This window comes from Grus americana, chromosome 5 (assembly GCF_028858705.1).
Source record: "Grus americana isolate bGruAme1 chromosome 5, bGruAme1.mat, whole genome shotgun sequence".
NCBI lineage: Eukaryota > Metazoa > Chordata > Aves > Gruiformes > Gruidae > Grus > Grus americana.
This window is the reverse complement of record NC_072856.1, coordinates 16,954,781-16,972,940: the sequence shown is the minus strand read 5'-3', so window position 1 is coordinate 16,972,940 and position 18,160 is coordinate 16,954,781. Positions and strand designations below refer to the sequence as shown.

The following is an 18,160-nucleotide window of genomic DNA, read 5'->3' as shown; positions in this document are numbered from 1 at the left end:
AAAGTGAAACCAAGAAGAACCGACATTGAAGGCTTGGGTGCAAGAAGAACAATCATGATTCTGCTTTTAGACCTGATGAAAAGGAGACAGGGCAATGGGGAAATAAATCTTGAGACCAATAGTTCAAAATAAAACATCCTCAGCTGAAAACAAATAGATGCCATTGTCTGACATGTTTAAGAATAGATGAAAGTTTTATTTCACTTAACAGAAGAATAGTCTCCAAAAATGTCTCCAAATTAAAAACTAAAAGAATTAACACAGTATAAGAATAATGTGACAGAACATCTAACTTTGAGAAACAAAACACCAAAAACTCTACCACATAAGTACTAGCATAAAAGGATACAGAGAAGCATCTTTCTCTGAAGTATTCATTGCAGTGTTTTAGAAATTACATAAACTCAATTTATATCACCTTTCTAGGGCAGCAGTTCAGTAAAACATTCCAGCGCACGCTTAAATATTCCAGTTCAGCAAAACACAAGTATCAAGCACACAAAGCATCAGCAGGGTATAGGCTAAACTGTACATCAGGGGCAGGACTGCTTGCTTGAATCAGGATGTAAAAAACTGTCATCAACAGTAGCCTTCAGCATGTAAGATCTATAAGTCACCTGAGTTCTGGGATATCATTTTTATGAGGCATCTCTTCCAGTCTTGAAGCTTTCTCACCTTCAATAAGTGTTTCTGCAACATCCCAAATGCTGAATATTTTCAGTTTTCCCATCTAGTCTGAAAAGATGGGCTTCAGCTGCATCTCGAATGTAGTTTGGGGCCCTCATATTGAGTGTATTCTGTGTTATGAGGTTTAACGTTGCATTGAACAGGAACCTTTGTTACTTTATTTTCTTTCAGTTCACATGCCCAAGTCAGAATGCCTATCTTTCTTCCTGGTACCTCCTGTCAAATTTTAAAGACAATATATAACCAAAAAGACCTCTAGTAACCTCTGCTGCACTAATAAAAAGCAAAGCTAATAATCTCTCAGCTAATACCACACTTATCTTGGTATTAGTCTGATTACAATAATAGAATGAGCTCTAAAAGCAAACGGGACTTCGGGAAAGTTATCAGGAATTGCCTTTCCATATAACTTTCCCCTGGTGATAAGAGAGAATCATGAAAGGATCTGGCCTAAAACTCTCTAAAGTCAGTGACAGTCTTCCTGTTTACCTTACTGGATCTAGATTAAAGGATGTAAGAGTATTATTTAATTATAATTATATAATAATAATACATTCATAAAATAATAAGGTGTGGTATTGTACTATTTACTTGTTAAAACTTGCCATTTCATTTCCATTTTAAAAGGATTCAGTGTATTTCCTCAAGTTTGTTCTTGGGGACATGTGAGCACGAATAATATCAGCTTTTATTTAAGAAAATATAGGCTTCTAGCTCTCACAATAACAATAACATGAAAAGACAACATTTATAAAAGAGCCTGACAAACTAAGAGAGCTGATTGTTAAAACAGCTCAGGTGCTAAGAAAGCCTAGAGCATGCTTTTTCACTAGAGTTGGCAATTCAGTATTTACTATTCTGCTTGGACTTGCAAAACACACCACTGAATTGTTGCAATTTGAAATCAGAATAAAGGCAAAAAAATTGCAGCATGCTGAAATGTCATTTACCTGCCTGCTAATTGCGTGATTTGGGTACCATTTTGAAGACTCCATGTTACAATAGATGAGATGGGAAGAAATTTAGTTCTATACAAAACTCATTGGCTTCAGCTACTTCTAGAAATTGAGAGTGCTAGATTAGCATTTGCATATCTGCATAGCTCCAGGGGATGAAAACAAGCTGATAAGATTATAATAGCACAGAGAAATCAATGTGAAAAGTTATAAGCTGTCCCCACAGTGCCAATGTGAGCTGTGAGCCTGCCTGCACAAAGTTCAATCCCATCATAAGAGAGAGATGGTCTTATCAGATGGAACAGGGTAAACACAGGAGAGAAATAAGTCATACCTAGATGAGCTGACTTGAATGCGCAAAGAGCAGCACTTAATTTTTCTTTAAATGTGACCACTTAGATTTAGAGCAATGGAGTGACTTTTATTAACATTTTAAGTACTAGATAGCCATATTAAAGTATTCTTTGTCTTGCCAGTAGAAAACTATGGGGTGTAATTCTCATTTACAGCAGCAACTACTTTCCACTGATCTGTCAGAGTAGAGAGACTTAAATGCAGTTTTCCAAATCTGAAGATCCCTTTTTCTTGCCAGGGGAAAGCGATCATCCCAAGTGTGAGATGTTTGTCTGGGGTTTTTTCCTCCTTTTAAAGAGAATTGAAATGATATTAAAATAAAATGTGACAAATAGGGGAAAGAAATATAGCTAGTCTCGATATTCTTTATAGCAGGAATTAATCTAAAACCTGTTTCTAGTAACTAACAAAAAATATATCCATTAAAACTGATGTAGATCCAATTGCAAGAGAAACACAGACAAAAATGGGGAGGTTCTCACAATGGAGCCTTTTCAGGATCTATTTGAAATTTCAATGATCACAGGAGGCCTTCTGGTACAAATAGGAGAAAGGATCAGTAACAAATCAGGACTAGATGGCATTCACTTGAGAATTCTAAGAATTCTCATAGTTGAGATAGCTGGATTACTGGAAAATGAAAAACATGAAGCCTTTAGAAGAGATTTTGGGAGGATCTGGGGAACTACAGGCCTGTATGACTAATGTTTGTATCTGGCAACTTTGTGAAGCCTATAATAAAGTACAGATACCCACATAAATACAAGCTTGTTGCAGAGTCAACACAGCTGCTCTAAGGGGGACTCCTGCCTTTCCAGCCTCTTAGAGTTCCTGTAATATGTCAGCAACCATGTGGATAAAAGTGATTTATCTCAGATTATCTGGATTATCAAGAAGAATTGTGACAGAGACCATCTAAAGCTCTTGAAAGTTAAAAGCTGCAGGATAAGAAGGGAAGTCCTTGCACAGAAAACCAATTGTTTAAAAGTTAGGAAACATAGGACAGGAGTAAGCATTCAGTTCCCAGTGAAAGGAAGTCATCAGTGAAGTTTCATTAGAAGCCCACACTGGAGTAGGGAAGAAGACATTATAAATCCACAGCTAATTCAAACATTGAATACTACATGAAGTTCTGGTCCTCTCACCTCAGACAAGATAAATTAAAGCTGGCATATGCTCATGGAAGGACAGCAAGAATGATCAAAGGTATTGCTCTATAAGGAATGACTGAATAGTCTGGAACTCATTAGTCTGGAAAACATCTGACTCAAGGGGACAAAACAGAGGTCTGTAAAAGGATGACTGACATCAGTGTGGATAACAACTGATTGCCTGCTGTTTTTTCCAAGGCAGGATATTAAGTGAAGCTAACAGCACCCCTGTTCTTCACACAAGTGGGATCGCCCTGTGAAAGGGCACTGTGGGTGCAAGAAGTTTGCATAGGTTCAGGAGGAAAGTGAATCAGGAAACTGAGTTTTGTTGTTAAACAGAAGACTGGATCTGGAAACTGCTCCCTGGGTTTACCTACTCAACTGAGGCTTTAAATTGTATCATCTTGCAGCTGGGCAGGGGCTACTGCAACATATAGACCATGCTTATAATGTCTCCTGTAGCAAAGTAAAAGGAGCTCTACACTGAAACTTCTGCATAACACTATGTTCATTTGTACCTGCAATTTACATCTCTTCCTTCCATCTATGAATACAGAGTCAGGATGTATGCAGACATCCAAGCTGAAATCTTTCCGTATGTTGCATTAGGAAACCGGCTGATGTTCATTCTGCAGTTGCTACCTGTAAGATGAGCAAACAGCACAACAGGAACAGCAGCTGCTGCTGAATTATTGCTCATCTCCTGGTTTATCCCATTTCCACTACAAGGAAATCACAGCTTTGTCCAGTGTAATTTGAAGGCAGCAGTAGGCACTTGCCATAAATGCTGGTCACATTTCCCCAGCTTCATTGCAGACTCCTTGCTGATCTGGAAGCAGAAAGCTCATTAAACTTGACATGTAGGTGTAATAGTTAACTTAGAGGAAAAACTGGAAAAGTCTGCATTAGCTCAGTCCAAAAGGTGGCTGCACTTAATTGCTTCTTTCATCAAAGATCTGTTCCTTTGTGAAGAATGGTAGAGAATTGCTGATCATTATTACCAATTTGCTGAGACACTTAAAACATCAGTCTCCTTACACCAAAAGCATTTGCTGAAATTATCACCATTTACGCTGTCTGATGAGCTTTTGCTCCTCTTTGCAATTTGGAAGAGGGCCACCCCATTAATAGATTCCTAGACAGGTTTAAGCAGGAAGGCATTAGTGTGCCCCTGCCAGTAACAACAGTATTGTGGTTTAAGTACCAGCAAGCCCGCTGAAAGGCAATCACAGAAGTGTCTATAAGCTTCCTGTGCACCAGGGCTTGTGTAAAATTAAATTCCAGCCACAGAAATTTAAATCAGGAGTGGTTTGTTAGCTTAATGAATGGCTTATGTCTCACAGAATAGTTTTAATTTTAATAAATTGAGGATAGAAATGCCAGCAAAGTAGGTATTTGACCCTAAAATAGAAGAAAAGATGGTTCTCTGGTCCCTTCTCAATTAGGCTGGGAATGGAGCTAATGGCCTAAAGATGATACATTTAGGTCCAGATGTATACAATGTTATTCCAGGTACTCCTGCAAAGAATTGTCCTCGAGAGATGCCTGGAGACTAGTGACAGCCCCATACCCTTCACACCTCACTGAAAAACCTGAAGTTTAGGAGGATAACTGTGGGCTTCTGTTCCTTTACCCGACCTACTCCAAATCCTCCCTCAAGCATGGCAGTTGCTGATAAAGAGAAACCAGCCACACTCACAGCTCCTTTTCACAACTGTAGCCTCAACAGCAATCATTTCAGCACAGGAAGCAGCAGCACAGAGCAACTGATATCAAACAGAAGGGTGAGATTCTTCCCAAAAGGCAGTTCAGGAGTAATTTCTACCATTTATCACTATACTGAAGTGCCTCAGAGTTCTAAAAGCATCCTTAGCTTCTTCTCATGTCCCACTCACCAACGTTAAGGCCATGAACAAGAACATTGTGACACAAAAACAAGAAACAAAGGCACAGGAGGTAATGGTCTGGGTGGCTGACGTGGTTTAGGCCCAGCTGGCAGCTGAGCACCACGCACCACTCACTCACCCCTCCCCCGGCGGGATGGGGAGGAGAACGGAAAAACAACGGCAAAGCCTCGAGGGTTGGGATAAGGGCAGTTTACTGGGACAGCAAGGGAGAGGGAAAACAATCAACAACAGTACTGATAACAGATATTCACAATGGATGATAACAGACGGACCAGACGATGCTCCCCTCCCGGAACCATGCCGAAAACTGCACCGCCGCCCCCTCCCCTGCCCGACTAGCCCCCCTTTTATGGTGAGCATGATGTCACATGGTATGGAATAGCCCCCGGCCAGCTTGGCTCACCTGTCCTGGCTCCTTGTGAAATTAACTCTGTCCTTGCCAGAACCAGGACATTATCCACCCCTTATTCTATACCATCTACGTCATGCTCAGATTATTTCACAGACACCATTCTCTTACTCCATGGGCCATCGCTCTAAAGTGTCCATCGAGTTCATTTAGTCCATGGCTTTTGGGTTCCATCTGCCATTACAGTCTCCCAGAGCAGGAGCAATGGTGCGTGCTGCTGGATTGTTGCACGCTGCATCTGGAGTCCTTTTTTTCACGGCTGGTGTATCTGGTATGGTCCATGCTCACAGTCTGGACGTCAAAGATGTGATTTTCAATGAAGTTCCTGGGCACCAGTTGAAGTCAGTTCTAGTTCCAAAGTCCATCCTTCATTAGTTTTGGGTGATTCTTATGGTCATACCATTGATACAGTATATAGCTATTAACATCATGCAATTTAATTTATTGGCTATTTTCACCCAAAATCAAATCCCCTTGGGGTACACACCAGACTTCCCCATCCTTTCTCATCACCCACCAAGCGCACCCTGGTCCCTGAGCAAAAGCAATCCTGCAGATGGGCTTGCCTTTGCCTGAAGCAGGGATAACCCAAACTGTTTTACCCAACATATTTTTCATGCGCACTACAGGAACTTTATCTCCTTCTACTGGGCATGGAAATTTTGATTGGGCAGGGCCAGCTCAATTGGCAGATCCCCTAGTGTTAACTAACCAGGTGGCCTTTGCTAAATGTGTGTCCCAGTGTTTGAGGGTCCCACCACCCATTGCTCTCAGGGTAGTTTTTAGCAGTCCATTGTACCTTTCAATTTTCCCAGAGGCTGGTGCATGGTAGGGGATGTGATACACCCACTCAATACCATGCTCTTTGGCCCAGGTGTCTATGAGGTTGTTCCGAAAATGAGTCCCATTGTTTGACTCAATTCTCTCTGGGGTGCCATGTCGCCACAGGACTTGCTTTTCAAGACCCAGAATAGTGTTCCGGGCAGTGGCATGGGGCACAGGATATGTTTCCAGTGGTTACTTCCACCATTGTAAGAACATAATGCTTGCCTTGGTGGCTTTGTGGGAGCGTGATGTAGTCAATTTGCCATGCTTCCCCATATTTATATTTCAACCATCGGCCTCCATACCACAGAGGCTTTACCAGCTTGGCTTGCTTGATTACAGCGCATGTTTCACATTGATGGATGACCTGTGAGATGGCGTCCATACTCAAGTCCACCCCTTGATCACGGGCCCATCTATATGTCACATCTCTTCCTTGATGGCCTGAGGTGTCATGGGCCCACCGAGCTATAAATAATTCACCCTTACGCTGCCAGTCCAAATCCACCTGAGCCACTTCACTCTTGACAGCCTGATCCACCTGCTGGTTGTTCTGATGTTCCTCAGTGGCCCAACTCTTGGGTACGTGGGCATCTACATGACGTACCTTTACAACTAGCTTCTCTAGTCGGGCAGCAATATCTTGCCACAATGGGGCAGCCCAGATGGGTTCGCCTCTGCGTTGCCAGTTGGTTGCTCCGCTTCCATTGCTGTAACCACCCCCACAGGGCATTGGCCACCATCCATGAGTCAGTATAGAGGTAGTGTGTTGGCCACTTTTCTCTTTCAGCAATATCTAAAGCCAGCTGGATGGCTTTCACCTCTGCAAACTGGCTCAATTCACCTTCTCCTTCAGCAGCTCCTACAACTCGCCGTGTAGGACTCCATACAGCGGCCTTCCACCTTCGATGCTTTCCCACGATGCGACAGGACCCATCAGTGAAGAGGGCATATGGTTTCTCATCTTCTGTTAGTTTATTATATGGTGGGGCTTCTTCGGCACGTGTCACCTCCTCCTCTGGCAACATTCTGAAATCTTTCCCTTCTGGCCAGTCTGTGATCAATTCCAGAATTCCTGGACGATTGGGGCTTCCTATTTGAGCCCGCTGTGTAATCAGTGCAACCCACTTACTCCACGTAGCATCGGTTGCACGATGTGTAGAAGGAGCCCTCCCTTTGAACATCCAGCCCAGCACTGGCAGCTCGAACCCGTTCATAGGCTGCCAATATCTCCTTTTCTGTTGGAGTGTGGCGGGCCTCGGATCCTCCGTATCCCAGACTCCAAAACCCCAGGGGTCGACCGCGAGTCTCCCCTGGTGCTTTCTGCCAGAGACTCCAGGTAGGGCCATTCTCCCCAGCTGCGGTGTACAGAACATTTTTTACATCTGGTCCTGCCCGGACTAGCCCAAGAGCTACGGCATGAACTATTTCTTGTTTAATTTGTTCAAAAGCTTGTCGTTGCTCAGGGCCCCATCTGAAATCATTCTTCTTCCGGGTTACGTGGTAGAGAGGGCTTACTATCAGACTGTAATTCGGAATGTGCATTCTCCAGAAACCCACAACACCTAAGAAGGCCTGTGTCTCCTTTTTGTTGGTTGGTGGAGACATGGCTGCTATTTTGTTGATAATATCCATTGGGATCTGACGCCACCCATCATGCCACCTTATTCCTAAAAACTGGATTTCCTGCGCAGGCCCCTTCATGTTACTTCATTTTATGACAAAGCCAGCCTGCAGCAGGATTTGGATTATTTTCTTCCCTTTCTCAGAAACTTCCTCTGCTGAGTTGCCCCATACAATGAAGTCATCAATGTATTGCAGGTGCTCTGGGGCTTCACCCTTTTCCAGTGCAGTCTGGATCAGTCCATGGCAAATGGTGGGGCTGTGTTTCCACCCCTGGGGCAGTCGATTCCAGGTGTACTGGACACCTCTCCAAGTGAAGGCAAACTGCTGCCAAAGGGATCAAGAAAAATGCATTAGCTATATCAATTGTGGCATACTATTTGGCTGCCTTTGACTCCAGTTCATATTGAAGTTCCAGCATGTCTGGCACGGCAGCACTCATCGGCGGTGTGACTTCATTCAGGCCACGACAGTCTACTGTCAGCCTCCACTCTCCATTGGACTTCCGCACTGGCCATATGGGACTGTTAAAGGGTGAGCGGGTTCTGCTGATCACTCCCTGACCCTCCAGTTGACGAATTAGCTTGTGGATGGGAACCAGGGAGTCTCTGTTGGTGCGGTATTGCCGCAGGTGCACAGTTGTGGTAGCAATCGGCACCTGTTGCTCTTCAACCCTCAGCAACCCTACAACAGAAGGGTCCTCCAAGAGACCGGGCAAACTAGACAATGGTTCAATTTCCTCTGCTTCCAAGGCAGCTATTCCAAAAGCCCACTGGTAGCCTTCTGGGTCTTTGAAATACCCTTTCCGGAGGCAGTCTATGACCAGGATGCACGGAGCCTCTGGCCCAGTCACAATGGGGTGCTTTTGCCACTCATTCCCAGTTAGACTTACTTCAACCTCCAACAGAGTCGACTGTCGGGATCCCCCTGTCACACCAGAAATAGATATCGGTTCCACCCCTTCATAGCTTGATGGCATTAGGGTACACTGTGCACCGGTGTCCACTAGGGCCTTGTACTCCTGTGGGTCCGATGTGCCAGGCCATCGGATCCACGCAGTCCAATACACTCTATTGTCCCTTTCCTCCACCAGCTTGGGCCACCTGTCCTGGCTCCTTGTGAAATTAACTCTATCCTTGCCAAAACCAGGACAATGGCTATTCTCCCAAATCCTGACTAAGCATTCTTCAGCACCCTGAAATCATTACTACATTGTTCCCGTGGCAGCAGCTCATTTTATAGCAGTTTAATTCCACCCAAGACTTATATGCAATGTTGGAAATCATTCAAGTACCTACTACCATCTTCATCCCACAGATCCGCAGCACATGAGGCAAGACTCAAAGCTTATTTCATTATTTTCTGGCTGAACATGAACATTCAAGAAGCCACATAAAGAACTGTCACAAGACCCGGAGCAGGTCCAAATGCAGACATTTCCAGAGCCAGACAAGTATTTTGGAAGGAGAGGAAGGTGGGTGTAGCATGCAATTGGCAGCTGTGGCACAGGGTGCTACTCATCTGGCACAGCTCTTACTCAACACAGCAGGTTGTCAGGCTCAAATAAAAAAAAAAGTGAAGGAGGTCCAAGTATTAAATAAAGCAACCAAGGATAATGCAATACTTCTGCTGAGCTTTTGCTTACTCAAATATTAGCTACTTAATTTAAGAAGAAATGCAGTAACCAGACACACCTACAAGAGACTCCTGGCATTATACCCTTACCATTGCTGTATTACTGAAGAACACAGGCAAAGTTAAGTAACTGCAAGCTTGCAGGCCACCTTTTAAAATGTGCTTCCAGTCAACTGTGGAGAGCTATGAATTCCCTTACAGCTTACATGTTCAACCTGAAGACATGAAGGACTTCAAGTAATAAGTAGTTAACTGCCAGCCAATTTTAAAATAATTAACACACATACAAGATAGCATTTGTCTTGCTATTAGTTATATGCAACATTAAGTTTCTCACCAGCCTGTTCAGTTTCAGCCCCTTCCCTCTTGCTTCTCAACTCCATCCAAACAAGCCAGAAATAGCTCTCCAACTCTTAAAATGCCCCAGCTCCTATCTCCAATTGTTCTGCAATTCAAAGCAGTCCAAGAGCTACGTAATACAGCCCTCCTGGCTACAGTCCCTACAAAGGTATACACGAATCCGGTCTGCATTACGGAAATTATCTCTGCTCCATTCTTATGTCATCTTCTGCTCAGGAAACATCTTTCTCTGCCAGGCTGGAATCAAACTCACTGCACCAGCATTTCACTAGGAATATGAAGAAGAAAGGAGATGTACTAGGAGATGACAATGAAACAGGCCTGGGTGGGATGAGGCAGTCCAGAGCCTTGAGAAGTAAAGTAATGCTAGTCCTACGTCAATCCTGGCTGGAGGCTTCTGCTCCCAACTTCTCCCTGGGACCACTGTCACCTAGGGCCACCACCATGGCAAGTAATGAAGGCATAAAAGAAAAAAAAAAAAGCCAAGTGCCTAGCATGGCTAGGCCCAGGGATGCTTGCGGTCTCATACACAGCCAATAAGCCTCTGTTATTAGCTATTCTGAATAGCTACCCTAAAAAAACCTGTCTTCTGTAGACCTTCTGTTCTGTTTAAAGGCAGAGACACCTACATTTGGATCTGTCTGCTAAGCCTGGCACATCTCTGAAATTAAGCTCACCAGCAGCAGCAACAACAGAAAGCCACGTGTGGGAGCCAGTAGAAAAACAGAAGTGCAGGCTGCATATTTCCAAGGTAGAGGAGATGTTTGCCTCCTTGCTGGCAGGAGAAATACATTGTTGTTCCAAAAAAAGGAAAAAAATAAATAAATCCCAAAACAAGACAACAAACAAAACAAAACCTGACCCTGCAAGCTTTAGGCACCCTTTTATTGAGGCTGATTATGCAAACACTGATTTTTTTCCAAGGACACCACCAGACTTGGGTAGACAAATCCCACTGGCACAGGCAGGCTTGCTGAGAAGGTATTTAAGATGAGGAAGATAATGTTTAAAGCCTCCACTGCCACAGGAGGGGAAATTCCATTACTTCGTGATTGCTGGGACACATTCAGCTTGCACTTTGTGGTACTCAAAAAGTCTCAAACTCGCTGCTGCTGCTTTACTCGCACACCAAACGTGGTCAAACAGGTTTAGGCCCTCTCAGCTTCTCCACAACACCGTTGAAGTGGGAGGGCATCAAAGGGTAGAAGAAAATATTAATCTGCTTCAATCTGCAGGCAATGCTCCTTATAGTACAGCCCAGCATGTATTTTGCCTTGTTCATAATGTTGCCTCATCTTTAACACTGTCTGCAGTGACCCAATGCTCCTTCGTGGTAGGGTTGCACGTCATTCAGTTCACAGCCTGGCTTTTGCTACTGTCCAGTTCAGTGTAAGACAAATATATAGATTTATCCAAAAAACATATCCATTTAATCCCTTTAAGGCTGGTGATTCTGCCTCTTGTAACACAATTGTAGCAGATTTATGCCAAGTAGGAGAAACAGGAGCTGTGCCAACTGCTTTGCAGAAGTGGTCAGAAGGTGTGGAAGCCTGCAGGATCTGGACCAAGGCAAGGACTTACTAGAGGCTCAGACCAGGTTTTAGTTCAAATGAATATACATTTGACTAAAGCTTGTCATGCAAACTTCTTTCCTGGGATTTCCTAATTTAAGTTTAAAGAAACAGAAGTTGATTGTGAAGTTGGCTGTAGTCCTGCAAATAGTAGGAAAAAACATTCTGCTCTGAAAAAGCGCTGCAAATATTTTGCTGAGGCAACAAAAATGAAAACTCTCTGATAATTGCTGTTTTGCTGGAGAAAATGACACTTTCTAACCATTATCATTTTTTTTTCCAGGCACAAACCTTTGCCACTTCAAAACAAGACAGCTGGTGCGCATTGACCATTGCTTATTGTATCACATGTGCATGCTTTCCTGTTACCTTGTTCTGTCCCTTCTTGATATCATAAAGTAAGCCCATACATTCCTAGGACAGTGAATACTCATTTTTGTTAAACTAGGTCTGTGTAATATCTAGCACAATAGACCTTTGATCCCAGATCAGAATCTCTAGGTATTATCATACAAGGAAATAATAATATTCAACCAGGATAATAACAGAAGCCTCAATAAGCAAGTCCTAGCAAATAGTTGCAGTGGGCAATTGCTTGGCAGATAAACAAGCACACAAACATGAAAAATCAAATCAAAAGGATTAGATTGAAATTGCAAACTTCCTCTTGAATATTCTATTAGAACTGACAAGACTCAAAGCTCTCTGAACAGAGTATCTTTGCAAATTATATTTCCTAATACCATCTTCTAATAGCTGATTAAGCCCTCCAGCCCAACAAGCCATGGCAGACTGCTATCTGATCTCTGCTCACATAGATATTCAGACTGTTCTCTTGGGTACATAGGCTGCCTTGCCAGACAAACCAGAGCACAAATCACAGAAAATAACTGAGCACCACATTCCCTGTCACTTGGCTTTTCAGTTATATTTGTATAAAACCACACAAGACAGCAAAATATTTTCACAGGTAGGAGGCATTTAACCATTGCAGAACAAGTGAAGCTGAAATCCAGAAAACCACCACTCAGCCAACCTTGCTGCAGAGCAGCATTGCTAAATCAGCAGGCCAGACTTCCCCCAAACAGCAACAAGGAAAATGTTGATTTTTTTACAGTCTTTCTGAATTACAGTACTTGCTCCCACATTCATTCATGAATCCAGTCATCTCCAAGTAATACAGGTGAATTATCAAATGCATTAATAACTTTCAGATATTTGTCTAAAATTAGGTGATGCCCAAGCCCCTGCCCCGCCCCCCCCCCCCCCCACCCGACGTCATCAGGGCTTTTGCTTTCAAGTCAGTGACAAGATTTGAGTGGTTTAGTAAGGCTTTGGAGCTATGGACTCCTCTTTCACGACATAAACAAGGCAGATGGGATGATCTGCCACTCCAGCCTTTTTTCTAGCTGAATCATTTTGTAGACTTAATTGTTCTTGTTGGGACCTTGTCTGCATCATCTGTAGTAGGAGTTCTGCTACTGATTTTCAGGGGCAGAATCTCAACATCTCATTTCACATATCCAGAAGTTCACATTAAATAGCTAAATCTACAGGAGATTACCTGAAGCCAGCTACCTCAGCAAACCCCCCGGAAACAATCCTGAAGTCCATGAGCAGAAAGGGTCCTTTCCATGTTCATTAAGGAGAACACTGATACAATATCAAGGTAAAGTTACTCCTTTACTAAGATGCTTCACGCAAAAAGAGGTTGATTTTTAGCCAGGTGACATCACTTACCTGCTGCTTCACTTCTGGAGTTACCAGATGCTTTTTTTAAAGTACCATACATGAAGTGCTTGCTTATCTGGAAACACTGTTTCTTGGAAACCAGTCCCACCTCGGTCTTGGGCTCTCAGGATACAAACACTCATATTCTTACAGTATAATGAGAAATACTTTCTGATTCCTCCTATCACCCCTCCAAAGCCTTCACTTTCTCTCCTTACGCTTCAACATCAAAGCTACACCACAGTGCAACACTAATCTGCATGCACTGCAACGTCTATCAGTAGGGCCTTTTCTTGCAGCTGCTAGCAAAGGAAAAAAATCAAACAGAATTCTTCCTTCTAATTAATTCTGCTGCTGACTTGGCTAGAGGAGTCAATACTGAGCAGTACAACACTTCCCCACCACTACAGAATAGATCAACACAAATGCCAGGGCTTGACTATGCAATTTACTCACATCAGCAAACACTTGCTCACATAAGAAGGCCCCCAATTTCAGGGAAATCACTTCTGCAAGTACATGCACTTTGGTGTAAGTGAACAGTGCCACAGAAGGCTGAAAAAGCAAGAGACAAGGGTATAAGCAATTGAAATCACTACATCCACACTTGTGGTACCTCGTGTTTTGCTGCAGAGTCTTTCTCCTCCCATCTCATTTACCCCCAATCTTCAAGAGCTGCCAAAGTCAGAAGACACAGTGACCTGACCACCACTATTGCAAATAGAAAGAAACTCAGCTTTAATTCTGCCAGCTGGAATTTTCTCCAATGAGAAAAAGAAATATCAAACCTGATCTGGTTTCTTAGAGCAGCACAGTAAAACACAGCAAAATGAAGAGTAGCAACAGAGAGGTATTTTGGTCTGGAACCATATGGACGGCTTGGAATTAATATGCTGGCTGGCACCTATCAGCTATGATCAAAGGTGTATCTTAAAACTCACCATAGCAACACCATGACCCAACCAATCACTGCCTATTTCTGAGAAGAACACAGGAGGAGAAGAAATACAGAAGCTAAGTCACTACTAAATGCACTTAAACATTTCTCATTTAACAGAGCTGGCACAGATACGACAGAGGGATGTGGGGAAGAACACTGTTCACTCAGAAATTTGCCAACTTGTATCTATATTTTGGATCCATTTGGAGATTGGATTGAGCTGCAAAGGAAGAGGGAGATGACAGGAGAGGCCAAGACAGCAGTGCTATCTCATACTTCCTACTAGCTTGCAGTTGTAGGGATGTCAGACCTTTCAGCTCGTATAGCCAATAGGCTCAGCAGTGCAGCTTTCAGATTTCCGAGGTCCCCATTAATCATTTCCCCCAGAGCTCCATGGTAGACAGCTTCATATTTCATGGCCTTAGGGAAGAGGGAATTCAATTTTTATGATATATCTTTATGTGGACCTTTCCTCATTGACATAACAGTATATACCTTGGCTGCTAACCAATAAACCCTACCACCACAACAGATTCATCTCAGCCTTGAGAAGCAGATTGAGTCAGCTCAGAGACATACCTCTGGACTTCCAGGCTCCTAGATGTAGTGTCCACACTTGGTATTGACCTCAAGTCACCAGTGTGTCTAGGAAAAGGGCTGACAACTTCACTTCATTTTGTTTAAACTCATACGTTTGCCAAAACAGCACTTTGTTTCCCAAAGTCTTCCATCCCCAAAGCTTAGGGGAGGCTGTCTAAATTGCCAGTGCCTGGATGGGAGCCCCCACACCAGGTTAGGATTGCATCATGGTCTCTCCGCTCAGCACCACTCATATCACCCCAAGGGCGCTTAAAACCTGGTGCTGTCAAAAACACAAAAGGAGAGAGGAACCTTTGTTCCACAGTAGTCAGTTTGGAGATTGTGTTTGTGGAGGGGTCCAGAAAAAACAGAAGTGTAGACTCATAACAAAAGACCTTGCTTTTATAATGCAGATTGAGGAAAAGTACATTTACTTTCCAGAAGTCCCATAGATACAGAACAAAGGAGGGTGAATTCACAAAGCTAAAGGAGCCCCATCCCACATCTACCTTGGAGCTGTTTGTAGAAATGCTGGCAAAATTCAGACTCTGATTTTCTACATTTTAATTCTCAAGAGTAAGCCAAGATCTCCAAGAACCCTGGTGCCAGTTCAGGCACCTGAATAATATGTGGAAGTATTTATTACCAAGCAAGTCTGCCTGGGACACAGGCAGTGTTCATATTTCAAAGCTGGCACCGAAGATGGGAAAAATCAACACCACTTTCAACCTTCAGCTACAAAGGAATTGCTTCCTAGCACCTATTTATACTTGACATGAAATCAACTTTGGGATCCATGTTTAAAATGGTTTCTGTGTCTGACCGAGTAGCAACAGCCAGACTGTAGAAAATAGCTTTGTTTCTTAATGCAATTTGTGCCTCACAGAGAATGGGGCATTTAGCCAGATGGAGCAAAGCCTGCAGTACATTTTCCTAGGAGTTGTGCAAGGATAAGTCAACAAGCAACAACTTAGACTACACCAGCCTGTTCCAGCCCAGCAGGAACAACTTTCTACTTGCCAACTGCCAAAATAAAAAATAAAAATTAAAAAAAATTAAAACTATTTAAAAGAAAAAAAAGATCATATTAAAGAAAAAAGGATCAGAGTGTTTCCTCACAGCAACCTATTAGTTGCAATATTGTTTGCACAATACATAGAGTGCTGAAGAGGGGTTCCATCATTACCCCTCAGGAGTTCAGTGACAAGCCATGCCACTTCATTAATTGTAAATCTGCTCATGCAGATTCAGCTACAGGATGCTTTCAGGTTATCAGTCCGTGTTCCTGGTTGTCCCAGTGAAATTTAAAACCAGTTAACCCAACGTTATGAAAATAAGGAAACTCAAGCCACTGGTAAAACATAACCTTTTCAGCTGTAGCTGCTTCTGGTCCATGTGACATTTTATACCAATAAGGACTTTGTCAGCAGAGGGCTGCAGCACAAAAAGATGATTTTGGGATTGAGGTCAGCTGGAACTGTTCCACTAACACCTACACACCTCACTACAACCAAAAGGACCTTATTCCACAGATCCTGTGAGATGCAGGACATCCTTCCCCATGGTCTTGGAGGTCTGACTGTGCAGCTTCCGTCTAACCAGAAAGGGCAATAGCCTCAGAGCACTTGCAAAAAGAAGCACTTGCAAAGGGTGTCCCTGCAAAAGAAAGCCCTGTGATGGGATGATGAGCCACTGAGCTCTTGCCCTCTTTTAGAATCCATTAAAGGTTTTAGGAGTGTTGCTCAGAGCTGACTCAAACTCTGGCATGGTTAGATGTTTAAAACTTCCTGGCTTTAGAAAGGTATGAGCAAATGGCTCACATGGCAAACAATTCCCTGTCCAAGGCCAATCAGAAAACACAATATAAATGCTAAGGCATTAGCGCGAACAGTGAAGTTGTGACTGCACGCTTGCTGCTGCTCCTCTTCCCTCAAAACAGGACTAACACTCTGGCTACTATTTTCTCTTTTGGGCTGGTAGGGTATTTTTGCTCACACCTCAGAACATTTTGACCCTCTCCAACAGACTGGTACATGGGAGCAGACTTTCCAGCCTTACAGCTGAATTATGCAGGGCTTTGCAAAGGCACCAGTGATGTGACAGTGTTCAGGCAGGGGGGGAAACATCAGGACTGGGGCCCCAAATGTGAGTTCTTAGGGATATAGCTCTGGGTTTTCATATGTCCCAGAAAATAAGGGCCTAATTTCACTGGCACAACTTCTAACACTATGCATAAGAGTACGGTATGAACAGTTTGGTCAAATTCAACTCTGATCAAGCTAATGAGACTCTTAGTAGACTTTTCCAGCTTTACACACGACACAGCCAATCAACTACAACCTATACTAACGGGGGGGGGGGGGGGGGGGGGGAAGAGGGGAGAAGAATCCTCTTTTCTTCCCCCAAAAATCATGCTTGTATGCAAGTCTTATCTTCCCAGAAATACGCTCTTTCCTTCACATGTCTCATCCTGGAAACAAGAGCTGCTGGGTTTCCTTCAACTTACTGGAAAGGTATGCTGGCATATGAAAAGGGGACTCGCATGACATTTGAGAAGGGCATTGCAAACTTGCTCAGAAAAAAAAGCTACTCTTGTGTGCCCTTCAGTGCTGGATAGCCTGCCGTTAACAGTGACACATATGCTTCCCTCTCCCACTTGGGGAGTTACACAGTGCTCATGCCCTGTCTCCCAGTGAAGGAGAAAGAAGCATTTATGTTCATACTCTGGGGGGGGGGGGGGAAAGCAGAGGGTGGAGGTGATTGGGTTTGTTCGCCTCCTTCCACAGAAGCAACTTGTGCATATGAAACTGACCTGGGAGAGAAGAAGAATGGTAAGATAGGAACAAAACCAAGAAACTAGTCATCAACCCATCCTTCCTTTCCTGAAATTAACTGATATAGGAAAGATTCAAGATCTAAAAGGAAAAAAGCATATTTAGAGATTAAATTTACAAATGAAATTCTGCTCTTTATGTACTTTGCTGCCAAGATAATTTTCAGTACCCTGTGTTTCCTCTGTGATATTTGTTAGTAATAATTACACTGAAACAGCACAAGAGTACCGTCTCCTCTAAGTTTAGATGTTAGCTACAAGAAAAAGCACAAATATTGAACTCCAGTTTGGAGAAGGTTAAAAGCCCTCCCCTGTTTGCCCTGTAGCACAGAAGACCTATGAGAACAAAAGTGAGCTCTGACATTTGTTGGTCAGAATTCAACAACATCAGTGACCACATTAAAAATATGTCCCACTCTGCTGGGGCCAAACTTAGGAGCAACATGATAACCCACAATACTTCAACCCTATTAATTTTCTACCACACTTGTGAAAGGCCCTCAGACAACCTGTCTCCTCCAGGCTCCCACACAGCACATGAGCCAAGGACTTTACCATCCAGCTGATTCCTCCAAGACTGCTGATGGGCTGAAGTCTTT

At 43.3% G+C, this 18,160-nt stretch overlaps 1 protein-coding gene across 6 annotated transcripts in view; it reads right to left on the bottom strand.

Moving 5' to 3' along the window:
• Positions 1-18,160, bottom strand: part of OSBPL5 (oxysterol binding protein like 5) — a 184,318-nt gene that overhangs the window by 106,204 nt on the left and 59,954 nt on the right. The window lies entirely within an intron of this gene.